Raw genomic sequence first — 12,770 nt, 5'->3', positions numbered from 1 at the left:
CATGCATTATTCCTCAAATAAATGTGATAATTGGTGATGGTAATGAACAACAGCTCTTTATTGACACAGGTGGCTGGTGCAGGCTGGGAGCTCTCCAGGGTCCTGAACTAACACTGCTGGTGCTGAGGGAAGTCACAGGCTGCAGAACAAGAAAAGAAAAGCCCTCTAATGACCAAGGCTGGTGCTTATGCCTTTTCCTCCCTACAGTTACACAGATGTAATTATATCTCTGTTGCATAATCTAGCACGAGAGGGTGCTTAGCAGAAATCCTACTTGCATGTGAGAAGTAAAATGGTTCAGGGTGTGATTATAATCTACCAGAATAACAATGGATGTCAAATAAGCCATGCTGCTTTGTACACAATATTCTTTTAACCACTTCTCACATTTGCAATAGCTTTGGTGAAGCCACCTTTGCATCCTTGCGGTCCACCCCCCTCCCCCTCCTCCTCACTTTCTCCCTCTCTCCTTCCCTTTTCCCCTCATCTCTTTTCCCCGTCTCTTTATCCCCGACAATAACAACATTTGGCCACGAGTCACCAAGCCCATTCGTCCCCATGTATCCTCATGAATAGCTCCTCCGCACCCCCCTCTCGTGCTGCGGGAATGGTTTAACCCGTTACCCACAGCGAGCGAGACAGCGAGCACAAAGGGAAGCGCATACACCGCTCGTTTAGGAGGAGGGGGGGATATAATAGGAAAAGCATGATGTAAATACGGAATTAAAAAAAACCGCAAGGCAGCGTTTCCATTTCCCATCGCACCGGTCCATTATCGGCGTTCAATATTACATGAGGTGCCGGCTAACAACGGTGCTGGTGTCTGTCTGTGGACACCGAGAGGCAAAGCAGTGAGTGAGGAATTGAAGCCAGAGGAGTTGAGCATTGTTTCATCTTCGCTTCGGGCTTTTCTGGAGTTGCTTTTTGTCTTCTTCTTCTTCTCTTTTTTTATTGTTGGACAGAGCCTGCTTCACTGAGATGGGTTTTTCAAGCTGAGACAAGTAGAGAGCGTCTTCTTCTTCTTCTTCTTTAAATCTGTTGTCTCTTCTGGACTCGGGGATGACAAAGGAAAGACACGCTAATATGTTGCATTTTTAAGGTGAGTGAGTTTCCTTTGTCCGCTTCACATATATTGTTTTGTTATTTTAGCATTAGCACGTAGCTTTTTATTGAATTGAGTGTCGCGTGCCACACATAACACACCAAAGTGTGACGTTTTGTCCTGTTATCTCCACCCAAACACATTTCCTCATGTTAAACCGGTAACCGAGAGCTAATTATGTAGCCCACAGCCGTGTGCCCGTCACTGTAATTGCCTTTGAGAATGAGACACATGGAGGACTGAGTATCTCCGCTGCTCTGCTATTGTTTTCCCTCTATTGTTTTCAAACCGTTGCTCAACGGAGCGTTTTGGTGCTCCAACACAAGGCACGAGCACTTCCAGACCCTCTCAACGCTTTGCATATCACTGACAGCCAGATGAATCCTTCATGATGTGTGGGAATTAATAATTGAAAAGACTAAAACTCTGAATTTGATACCCGTGTGCATAATTGGGTTGGACAGCGTGTAAACACTGGGAGCCAAAATTGATTTGCACTCGCAGAAAGTCACGTGCACCCACATCCCATCCCCTATCTATCTATCTATCTATCTATCTATCTATTGACATGTAATCTAATGGGACTTTATTCCAAAACAAAACATTGACAGAGAAAAAGGGCAAACATTTTCTTTCTCCCTGGATCCTCTCTCCACCTCCTCTCTTCTTCTTCGGGGTACAGTAATAGCACATGAAACATCTTCATAATTAGTAGTTTGCTGTAGCAAAGAAGAAGTAATTATAGGCAGCAAGCCCGCTGAGCTGAACTAAGTGTGCAAGCATTTTTTTTCCTTTTATTTCCTTTGTCAAACATGCAAATGTTGTCTTTGTACCACACACTAGATCTGTTCTGGAAAATGGCACAGCTTGAACTTGTCTGTTTTCTCCCCCACATGTGCAGTTTAACATTATAGTAGTCGTAAATGGATCAAAACTAAAACATCTGACACACACGAAAAACAGTGAAGTTGTCTGCTCTATGGTTTTTGGTGCTAATGATGTGTGTGTATATGTGTTTGGTGCTGTCTGTGAGGGCATGTGTGCACAGCTGTCCATGAGGAGGAAGAAAGACTTGTTACATTCCTGCTTTAATAAGACAGGAAAAGGTGAGACATGTAACAGTGAATGAAATACAAAAGCGAGAAATGCAGGGAGCATAAAATAAGAGTTGGCACATAATAAGGAACATTCTAAGTATGAAAATATTCAAGCACAGTCTCTTATAAAAGGTAAAATGGCATTCCTGAGCTGAAGATCTCTTGAGATAAAATGATGGATTTGAAGGCTGTGCAGTGTTTGAATAGAGGATGCAGAGGAAAAGATGCCATGGGAAGGAAGCATGAATAAGATGGAGTGTATAATAGTGCTAGGAAACCACTGTGCAGGCCGTTACTGTGTGCTTTTGTTCGACCGGGGTGATGCGCTTGAGAGTGCACTAGTGTCAACCCACAGAGTTTCTTACTTTGTAGCGCTATTAAATCTTTTAATAAGGCTCTCTTTCAGTTAGTGGTTCATTTCCTAGGCTCAACTTTGAGGCTGTGGTCTCGGTTTTGGGGGAAATGAATAGCTCAAATAACCTGTGTGGCAAATAACAAAGCGCTCCAGCTATTTTCTTGCCAACTTTTATCAGATCTTACGTGGCTTAGGCTACAGACATGATGTTTTTCAGGCACATATTTATATTTGCGCACAAAGCGATCTACTGCTGGCAACAGTGCTGCTTTATTCGAGTAGTCAAGGGTCAGCAAACAGGGCACTGTTACAGGAGGTAATGAGCAAAATGGAAGTGTTTAACATTTACTTTAATTTCCGATGATGTCCAAATGTTCCAGCAGGCAATTTTCCAGTCAGACCCCCATTCTTGTAATAGGCCCCGATGTTATGAACACTGTCATTACTCTGGTTGACAGGTGTGATTCTCCCTCACTGTGCTCTCAGTGTTTGACTAATGAGAGCCCTTGATATCACATTTTGATCTCAGTGTCATGTAATGATTGGATAGGTCCATGTTTGAGACAAGATAATGAGCTGATGAGGACAGTGAGAGGATAGATGTGTGATAACATATACTGGGATTCAGTCCCACACCTTTAAAAAGCCAATTAAAAGTAGTTTGAATAGGACCCCCCATATGGTGCTTTGGTGACAGTTATGTAAGAGCCAAGCAGTCCTAAAACTCAGCCAAAGTGGCATGCTCAGAGTGGATGAGAAGTCTGGCAGGATGTTACAAATTCTGTCTCTTTTACAGCATTTTACCTTCCTCCATAGCTGACAAAAGTGTGGCAAATCTGGTCAGGGCTGGGCTTCCTGAGGATTCGAACAGCCATTAGAACAATATCTTCATATTTTCATTTGAGCAAATAGATCCAAAACTTCTTTTCACAGCATTTAAAGGGGGTGGAGAGGAAAGCTTTCAACCTCACAAGCATTATTTCAAGTAATTGTAAAAGAAAATGGCCTTGCTATGCCGCCTTTTAATCAGTTTTAAGATAGATCGAAGGTAGAGACGCTTTAATAGATCTCAGTGAATAGGTGCAGATGGATAGCAGGGAGACTACCATTCATACATTCATACAATTCATGGATTGCCTGTGTTGCTACGCACTCTGCAGTGCTTTGATGACAGGTTATGTAAGTACAGTGAATGTAAGCCAAAAAGACCGAGCACAAAACGTCTACAGGGGCTTCACTGTCTGACAGAGCTAGTCTGCAACAGGCCTCAGTGTTTTTGTTAGATATTAAAGAGAAAGATGGATGGGAGTTTAAAGTGGGTGGACGAAGAAGTGAGTGAGGAAGGACTGTGAGTGAAAATGGGAGTTATGAGAGCAATAGATACAAGAATGAAGTAAAAAGACAGAGGGAAGGAGGAAATAGAAGGGGCAGGGTTATGACTTATGGAAAGTGGGGGCTGAGATGAATACAAAAATAAGCAAAACAAAAGAATTAATATACTAGACTAAGAGATGAATGGACAGGGTGAAGGAAAAGATGGGCTGTGGGAGAGTTAAAAGAGAAAGGATGAGAGGAAGAGAAAGGGTAAAGTCGATCCTAATCCCATTAATACACACCACTGCTGTCCTTCCCACTGGCGTATTCACGTGCACACACACCACATGCACACAGTGGTTCAAAGTACCAGCCAGACATATTGCTGTGTGTTGTGCAGCTCATCAATATGCTGTCTGGACTTTCATTTAAGGATCTGAGCATTCTATACGCTAAATGTGCAGTGGTCAGAACGCGGTCAGTGCAACGAGGACAGCGTCAGGTTTGGAGCCACTAGTTTCAACCAGATCTGATTCACAGCATGTAAGAGCCCTCTGGCAATGTGGCAAGTCTGTGTGTATGTGCTTTGCTGTCATGTTGGTTTGCAGCTGAAAGAGTCTCTCTGTAGCGTCTAAGCAGCAGACACATCTGCTGCATCCGCCGGCGTTTATGTAGCAGACGCAAACAATATCAGAAAAATGTGGGCGGAGCCTCAAGTATGCATTGTGAGTACAACATGTATGACTGCAAAAGCGTCAGGAATTGTACTTTTTGAAATACGACATATTGGCTCATCTTCACGAAAACTGATATTTAACTTAAGTCTGGTCAAGGAATTGATGCGGTCAGTGGACATTCTTCATTTGTGATGCATACTGATACTGTGTGGATGTGGCTGTGTGATCCAACACAAGCAGATATCAACAAATAAATAGAGCAAATTGAGCCAACAGAGCAACAATTGAATGCAGTAATTCAGGACGGGTCTACTGAGAGACAGAGCTGTGAGCTACATGGCTAACAGAAAACACTCAAAGATAGAAGGAAAGGATTTATATTCAGAAGGAACTGTGTGTTCCTGTATGTGTCACAGCCTCTTGTCCTGTTTTCACACCATCACTGACAAAATGTACTGTGTGTTTGCCACTAGTAGAAGGGAACCAAGTACATTTCCACAAGTCCTGCACTTTGGTACAATTTATAGGTATATGCACTTCACTTGAGTATTGCGTCATTGTTTTGTTTTTGTTTTTTTACTTTACACCTCTACTGCCCTTGGTGGTAAATGTTTGCTCTGATACATTTATTTAAGAGCTGTTACTACTAGGCTGCTTTGCAGATTGTCATTTTAAAACCTGTAATGCACATATATAATTGAGTTTTATACAGTATATAAAACTACCCAACAGTAGTTTTTAAGATAAGCTCCTTGTCCAGATACACTAAAGTCTAGCATGTGGGTTTTAGTGACATCTAGCAGTGAGGTTGCAACATTGCAACTAGCTGAAACTTCTCCCATGTGCCAAGAGTGTATGAGGAATATAGTGGGCGACATGAAAATGTGAACAGCCCTATCTAAAGCCAGAGTTTAGTTTGTCCATTCTGGGCTACGGTAAAAACAATATGGAGGACTCTGTGGAAGAGCACCAGCTCCGTATGTAGATATAAACAGCTCATTCTAAGGTAACTAAAATAAATTTCTTAATTTCAGATGATTATAAACTATTGAAAACAAAGTTATGAATTTTATGTTCCATTTTTGCCAATACATCCTGCTAAATCCTACACTCAGGGGGGTCTATTGAAACTGCTCTGGCCTGTCTACTGTTGCTGCTTCCTCTGCAAGCTGCTTTGCAACTCACCTCCACCCCAGATCCTCCTTTTCGTGCTGTGTCTGACTTATCAATGTCATTTCTGTTTGTCATTGATGCTGCTCTGTTCTTTTTCCGGGAGATCTTTGCTGCTTCTCTCCTTACTCTCCCTCATCAAGCTTTCCATGTAGGCACAGGGAAGGTTTGCTCTCTCTGCCTCAGGCTTTTCTCGTTTGCACGTGGAAGGGCAGAGAGGTGTGCTCTTTCTGCCTTACGGCTTTCCATGTAGGTGCGTGGAAGAGGCTTTCTGTGTAGGCCTAGGATAGACAGAGAGGCCCCAGAACAGAGCAATTTTAGCAAATATAATACTGCAAATGGAAATTAAGTTTTCTTTGACTCAAGTGTTCCTGACTGAACTCTGGTTCTTGAACTAGTTCCGGAGTTCAGGATTATTGGAAACTTGGTGCTATCTAGCAAACCAGCCTGGTTCCCACCAGTTTTGAGTAGAACGGTTGTAAACAATATCAAAATGGCAGATTGATAATATGAGCTTTTTGTTTGCTTTTATCCAAAAAACAAAGCAAAAAAAAAAACCAAGCATGGACCGACTATTAATGAGACCATTGCACACTCTTTTTTCCAACGATTTCTCACTTTGTTTCTCCATTCTTGCCTTCTCTATCCTCCCTTTTCAAACTGTAGAACATGACACACCCACCGCTGTTGTCACAATTCTCACTTGCGGTTCAGAAAAAACAGCTTTTCAGCTTCCAAAACAAGTCATTTTGGGTCTACATGCGCTGAACGTTTCACAATTGGGTGCGGGAACCGGAGCGGAACTTGTTCCATGTCGGTGGAAAATGGGTATGACAGTGGCTTTGCTTGTGTAATATTTTTTCTACATTCGTTAATTTTACATTGTGAGTATTTGTACATTTGAACATACCTCAGGTGTTTGTGTTACTTCCGCACATTGTTGGTCAACAGCTTTACATTCCAGTATATTTGCATACAGGGCAGTCATACCATCAGAGAAAAAAAGTAAGAGGAACATTTTGGCTTTTTTTTACTGTTTGCTGAAAGCAGAAACAACATACTCAAGCAGAGTAAAGATAATTATGTCGAAAATGGAGGCATAATGGTTTTGAAAGAAATGGCAAATCTGTTAATGCTGTTAGAAACATTATGTATTCATCTGTGCGTCAGATAGATTTACCTCAGTTACCAGCATGAAAAATCGTGTGTACAGGTAAAAACCTGTAAAAAGACATTTCTGTAAAAGTTGTTCATTTCCTCCATTTGGACTGTTCATTTTGATGTGCAGTCAAACAGTTCTGAGCAGTCACCATCGGCTCATGGGGGACATTTGGAAAGAGACAAATGAATCCATGTGGGATTGAAGACAAATTTAACGCTGTGGCTTAAAGTAGGTCTAGTGTTCAGCAGGGGGAGAAAAGAGAGAGAGAGAAAGAGCAAAGTGGTTGAAAGCAGCAGTGAGATAAATGATGTTGGAAAGAGAGACGGTGAAAGACAGAGAATGAGCTGTAATCTGATGAAAGCCTCTTTACTCCCCTGTCACCTCACCTTCAGGCCACAAGCAATGACCAAGGCTTAGAGGGGGATCAATGCTGAGGCCACCAACATGCGGGCGTACACACACACAGTCATGCACTCCTCAGGTCACTTAACTTTAAGTGCTGTGGGGCTGCCTGTGGTACACATGCAACATCTGAAGATACACCTGAGATCACAGCACGACAAAGCAGTTTCTGTTCATACATTTTTGTTGCGCTTTCTGAGTAGTTTGCCAGCTCGATGGATAGAGGCATGGAAAGGGAATGTGTGAAAGAGGCTAGAGATGAGGACATTATGGCTAGAAAAGTCTCTGGACATACTCTTCTCTCTCAGTGTTTCGGGTTTGTTTTGTATGGGTGTGTGTGTGTGTGTGTGTGTGTATGTGGGTGGGCGGGTGCACAAGGGGTCTATAGGTCACTCAGACATCTCAATAGGCTTGTAGCTCAAAGGGAGAGAGGGAGAGAGGGAGAGTGTGAGGAGAAAATTAACAGCTTCCATACAAATCACCCTCCTGCATTTAAACCTAACGACCCGGGCAACCAAATGACCCAGGCTGAGGCTGTTTCACTGCGAGTGTCCTCAAGTTTAGTTTTATTTCACAGACACGAAAAAGCCAATTGAAATGCATGTATGCATGATGGAGGGGGTAGAGACCTCAAAGAGCTTATCTGGATGCAGATAAGGAAATGATGAACTAAAGAGTGTTAGCAGCGAAAGGCAATCAAACTGTTTAAATCGGGACCAAATTTGTTTTTCCTAATAGCTTCTCCTTTTAGCGTTAAAGCAGTAACTTTAGTTTCATTCAATTTGGCACTGAAATGGCCTTGAATGGCACTTGATGACATGGGTGGGGAAAATAGTGCTATTCACATTCCTTGCATTTGTTTATCGACCAATGTCAATGCTGTATTCATCCAAGGACGTGTATCAAGTTAAGAATGAGTCATTATATTGCTGGAAGGGATGTCTTTACCACTGACATTTTGTCTGCGCTTAGGAAACGTTAGAATTTATATTTATTTTTTTATCAAGCACCACAGACTGTTAGATGTGATAAAGACATGATTCAAGAGGAAGGAACTACACAGAGAGGAAATTGATTTTGAAACAGAGGGTACAAACACTATCAGGAGAGGTAAGGACAATCTGCACAAAGACTTCTCAAGCTTGTGAAACTAAATCACTAAGATATGGACGCTGCTTTCACACAGTAGATACAGGCCTTTCAATGAAGCAGTCCAGTTAATCAAATATGCAACAGTGGAGGCATTTCCTATATAAAACAAGGCTATGTGGGCCTTTACGGTTACTATGCCAACTGACCGGGGAGGTGGTTCAGTCTAATGGCACAGTTTGGCTCGCTGAGAAACAGGCCTGCAATGAACGATTACCTTCATTATCACCACATTTGTTGGTGAATGAATTCATGCTTTACTCTCGAGTGTCAGAAAATTGTGGCTAATCACAAGTTCCCAAAGCCCAAGCACTTGAAATTGCTAGTTCGGTCCAACAAATAATTCTGAAGTCCCTAAATATGCAATTTGCAATAATACAAATCAAATAAAAGCAGCTCACAGTTGAAAAACATGGAAACTGTCAGCATTTGACTGGTTTCCATTAACAACTTGGATGATAGGCTTCATATTTTTATCCTGATTTTAACCTCTTGTCAACATTAATGAAGCATTTTAAAGCTTTGCACACATGGTGGTAACCATTGTAGCAAACAGTGGTTAGTGGGCGGTGCATATGCTATACATTACTGCATAGCTATTACAGCTATTATCACTGAAAGAAACATCCTCCTGTGTGTAACAAAAGTCACCAGTATACATTGTTCTTTTCCTTAAGGTATACTCTGCAGGATTGTCAGTTACTGTTTGTAAGCACGCTCACCAGACAAAGTAAAGGCCAACCCCAGATTCACTGTTGCTTGGCAATTAGCCTTACTGTATTTGTGTTTTTCTTAGTTTTTTGTTTTGGCGCTGTGATTTTTTTGGATGACTGCTGCTTACAGTCTGGCACCTGGTCATTAACTTTCTTCTAAAATCCCAACCCCAACTGAGCACTGTGGGGCTACACAGCCATAAATGATCCAAACACAGAAAATAAAATCAAAATAAGAACATCACAAGCAGAGGGCAGAGTCTCTGAAGAAAAATACACCACCACTCACTTCCAGTAGGTTATAAGCAGGAATTTAACGGTTCTCAAAATTCACAGATTCGGTATATTTTAAATACAGTGAGAAAGTAGAACATTTCAGAGATAATTCCTTGATTTAAGTATTTTTAATTTATTAAAACTAACATTAATATGTATGTAAGTATGATCTTTTTGACTTCGGCCAACGATGGAGCTGTACGTGAGTGACACATCTTCTGGGGTGTCTTCTTTGCAGCATATTAAACAAAAACAGCACCTTATGAAATAGGGGTGGGCAATACCACAAAATTTGGTTTTGAGCAGGGCCAGAATTGCCGAAATTGATACCTATACGAAAAGTGGCAATTATTTTATGTGAGGCAAAGCAGTACACCATGATGCATGCGGTGAATAATCAATCCAAGTAACAGCTAATGATGACCAATTACAGTTTGAAAATGTAACGTTAATCAGTACTGAATAAACATTCATTTCACAAGGCTACCATACACCATCTGAGCCTCTCTGTGTCAGAGGTGTGGATGCTGAGGTATTTCTCTAATTCTCCCTCCTGCAGCTCCAAGTTCTCTTTCTCGTGTTTTTCCTCTTTCATTAACCATCACTTCTGTTAAGTGTCTGATTAAACTAGTCAGGCTCAGACATAATTTCCACACTGAACGTCTGCGGACAGCTACGGTCACGCAGATGCGCATGCGGCTCTATTCATAGTGAAATTGAGAGTAAGTAAACTGGACGGCTAGAAGGTGAGCTTAATGTCCTCCTGCTGCCAACATGGGTGAAAGTAAAACTAAGAAGATGCTGGGTCTGGAATGAGTTTGATTGCAGACAACACAAAAGCAGCGGAGAAGCAAAGTGTTCATGCACTAGATGTGTTAATGACAATGGAACGTTGTTTGCACAGACAGCATTACTCTTGAAATGCAAATAGGTACGACGCAGAAGAGAGAAACTGATCCCTTATTCCCTATTCATGCTAGGATCAATTTTCAAAATGAAACATAGTTCTGAAAGTATCGATATTTTAGGATCGAGTTCAATAATTTGGGGGGGTGAGGGGTGGGGGGCGGGTGCGTCGCTCAGTTATATTAAGTATGTTCATGAAAGCTGTGTTTTCCACGACAGAGTCAGGTCTCCTATCTGCACCTATGAATGTAATGTAACCAATTGCTAAAGTGATTCTTCTACCCTGTTTAAATCAATTAGGAATGGCTGCCTAAAAGCTGCGGTGGTAAGGTTAGTTTGAAGCTTGTGTTGCTCCTTGTTTTTGTCTAGTTCCACTGATTGACACAAAGGGGTGGTGAAGACGATGTAACTGAGTTGACATGTCTGAAGTATTTCCCCTGATCATGTAACCTACTGACATGAGATGCAACATACCATTGTTTGTTATCCTCGTAGGTTATCGGAGGATTTTCTATTTCTGGTGTGACGATGGTGTTTCTAACCATATTGCAAAGAGCTGGCTTTGTGTAGTGTGCCTCCCAACGTGTCTCACTGGTTACAGTGCCCGCGTGGGCTGCCTTGTTGAGTGCAGTGGCACTGAGAACATTATGTTTTACACAATTGAAACTGAATATTTTACTTTCCAAATGTAATGAGATTAGTTCAAAGAATCGTTCGGTTTGTAATGCGTACCAAACCAAAAGCCTCATGCAGAATGGTTCAATACAAATACATATATTGTTATACCCTGAGTCTTACTTAATGATTGACAGGGATTACTTCTATATGAGTCTATACATTCTTTTGTTTGTTTGTTTTCTGCATAGTATACCTTTAAGGCTTATACATCATGATGCTTATTCTTGAAATAAAGACCATTGTCCTCTTGGGTATAAAAGTAGAAGTGAGATAATTTCATGTTACATCTCAATGGTCTGTGGAATAACAGTAATTGCGCTGTGAATTAGTCCCTCAGTGTCTTTATTCCACAGCAGAAGAGCATGAGAACAGATGCTAGATAGGACTGTTTTGTTATATTTCTTTCAAGTCAGATCTGTCTTGAATCTTAAGCAGATTCGAACTCTCTAAGTCTCTCTCTGCTTTCCCGACAGCACCCTCCTCTCACACAATACACACACACACACACACACGCACACACACACTGTAGTAGTCTCCCAGTGACAGATGGGCTAGATGGAAACACAGTCATCCTGTTAGTAACCATGACATCAGCAACAGTGTTACTCACTCTCACATGCACATGAATGCTTTCCCTCTCTCCTTCTCTAAACTGGAAACTGAATAGGAGAGTGAAGGTGCTGACGGATAGTAACCACGACATGGCTATCACTGTCTCTCGGTTTAGAATGAATATCCTCAATCTTACTGGAGTCTGGGCCGTACAGAAGGCACAGAAGAATGAGCACATGGATGGTTAGACAGAAAGACAGAATGAGAAGCCAAATAGACTGCAAGAAAGTCTGATTAGAAATGTGAGTCAGATGATACAAAGACTGTATCTCAGTCACATAATTCCATGTCGATGGATTACACATGAGCTACACAGAAGCACTGAGGCATTCCTGTCCCCTACTGGTATGTTAATAAACAAGTGTTTTGGTTTGCTAATGTTAGATTCATTAGCAATTTTCAGTGCAGATTATGGAAGTACTTCAAAGTTCCCTAAAGCATCTAGAGGTTGGGGTGTGAATGACTATGTCAGGGTTTGACTGTATAAAGATAATGCACATAGCCACCAGGACGTCACCTTTTTTTGGACTCCTGTTTGAAGCCTCAAGTTTGGCATTTTTGTTGTCGCTATCTTGGATTTTTGGAGCCAGATGTGACCATAGGGAAGAGGGCGGAACTGTGGAGGAGCAAGGGCTGGATCGGACTGAGAGCCTGCAATAGCCTGTCACTCAAAGTGGCCATGCCTTTAATTCTGCATAGTTTCAAGCCTTAATAAAATGTGAATGTGAATTACAGTTGTCATGAATGGGGAAATTAGCTGTACAGACTAAAACTGTTTTTTGCACCAGGCTGTAAACATATTTCTGCTGTAAAGTTGGGCCTTTTAACATGGCGGTCTATTGAGAGTGACTCGCTTTTGGAGCCAGCCTCAAGTGGCCTTTTGAGGAACTGCAGTTTTTGGCTGGCTTGGCTTCATTTTTTTTTTTTTTTAGCCCTGGAGGTTGCTGCTTGATTTGGCCTTAACACTGGCAGCATTCACATCCAGTTTCATAATGGTAATCTGTGTTATTTGTTGTAGTATGCACAATCTTAACCATTTTACGGATACATCAAAAATTAATTTTATGTCTTGTAGACTGTCTACCAAAAAACAAGAGCCATGCTAGCTGCTGCAGCCCTTCTAGTGGCTCCATGAGACTCTACTTAGTGGTTCTCCG

At 41.7% G+C, this 12,770-nt stretch overlaps 1 protein-coding gene across 1 annotated transcript in view; it reads left to right on the top strand.

The window, feature by feature from the left end:
• Positions 1–646: 646 nt before the first annotated feature.
• The window catches only part of tmem198a (transmembrane protein 198a), a 44,483-nt gene continuing 32,359 nt past the window's right edge, over positions 647–12,770 (top strand). Inside the window, exons 1-2 of the mRNA XM_049594084.1 lie at positions 647–851; positions 963–1,099. The gene's annotated coding sequence lies outside the window, so the exon portion shown is untranslated. The remainder of the gene's footprint in view (positions 852–962; positions 1,100–12,770) is intronic.

This window comes from Epinephelus fuscoguttatus, linkage group LG13, assembly GCF_011397635.1.
Source record: "Epinephelus fuscoguttatus linkage group LG13, E.fuscoguttatus.final_Chr_v1".
Classification (NCBI taxonomy): Eukaryota; Metazoa; Chordata; class Actinopteri; order Perciformes; family Serranidae; genus Epinephelus; species Epinephelus fuscoguttatus.
This window is presented reverse-complemented; position numbering and strand designations above follow the sequence as displayed.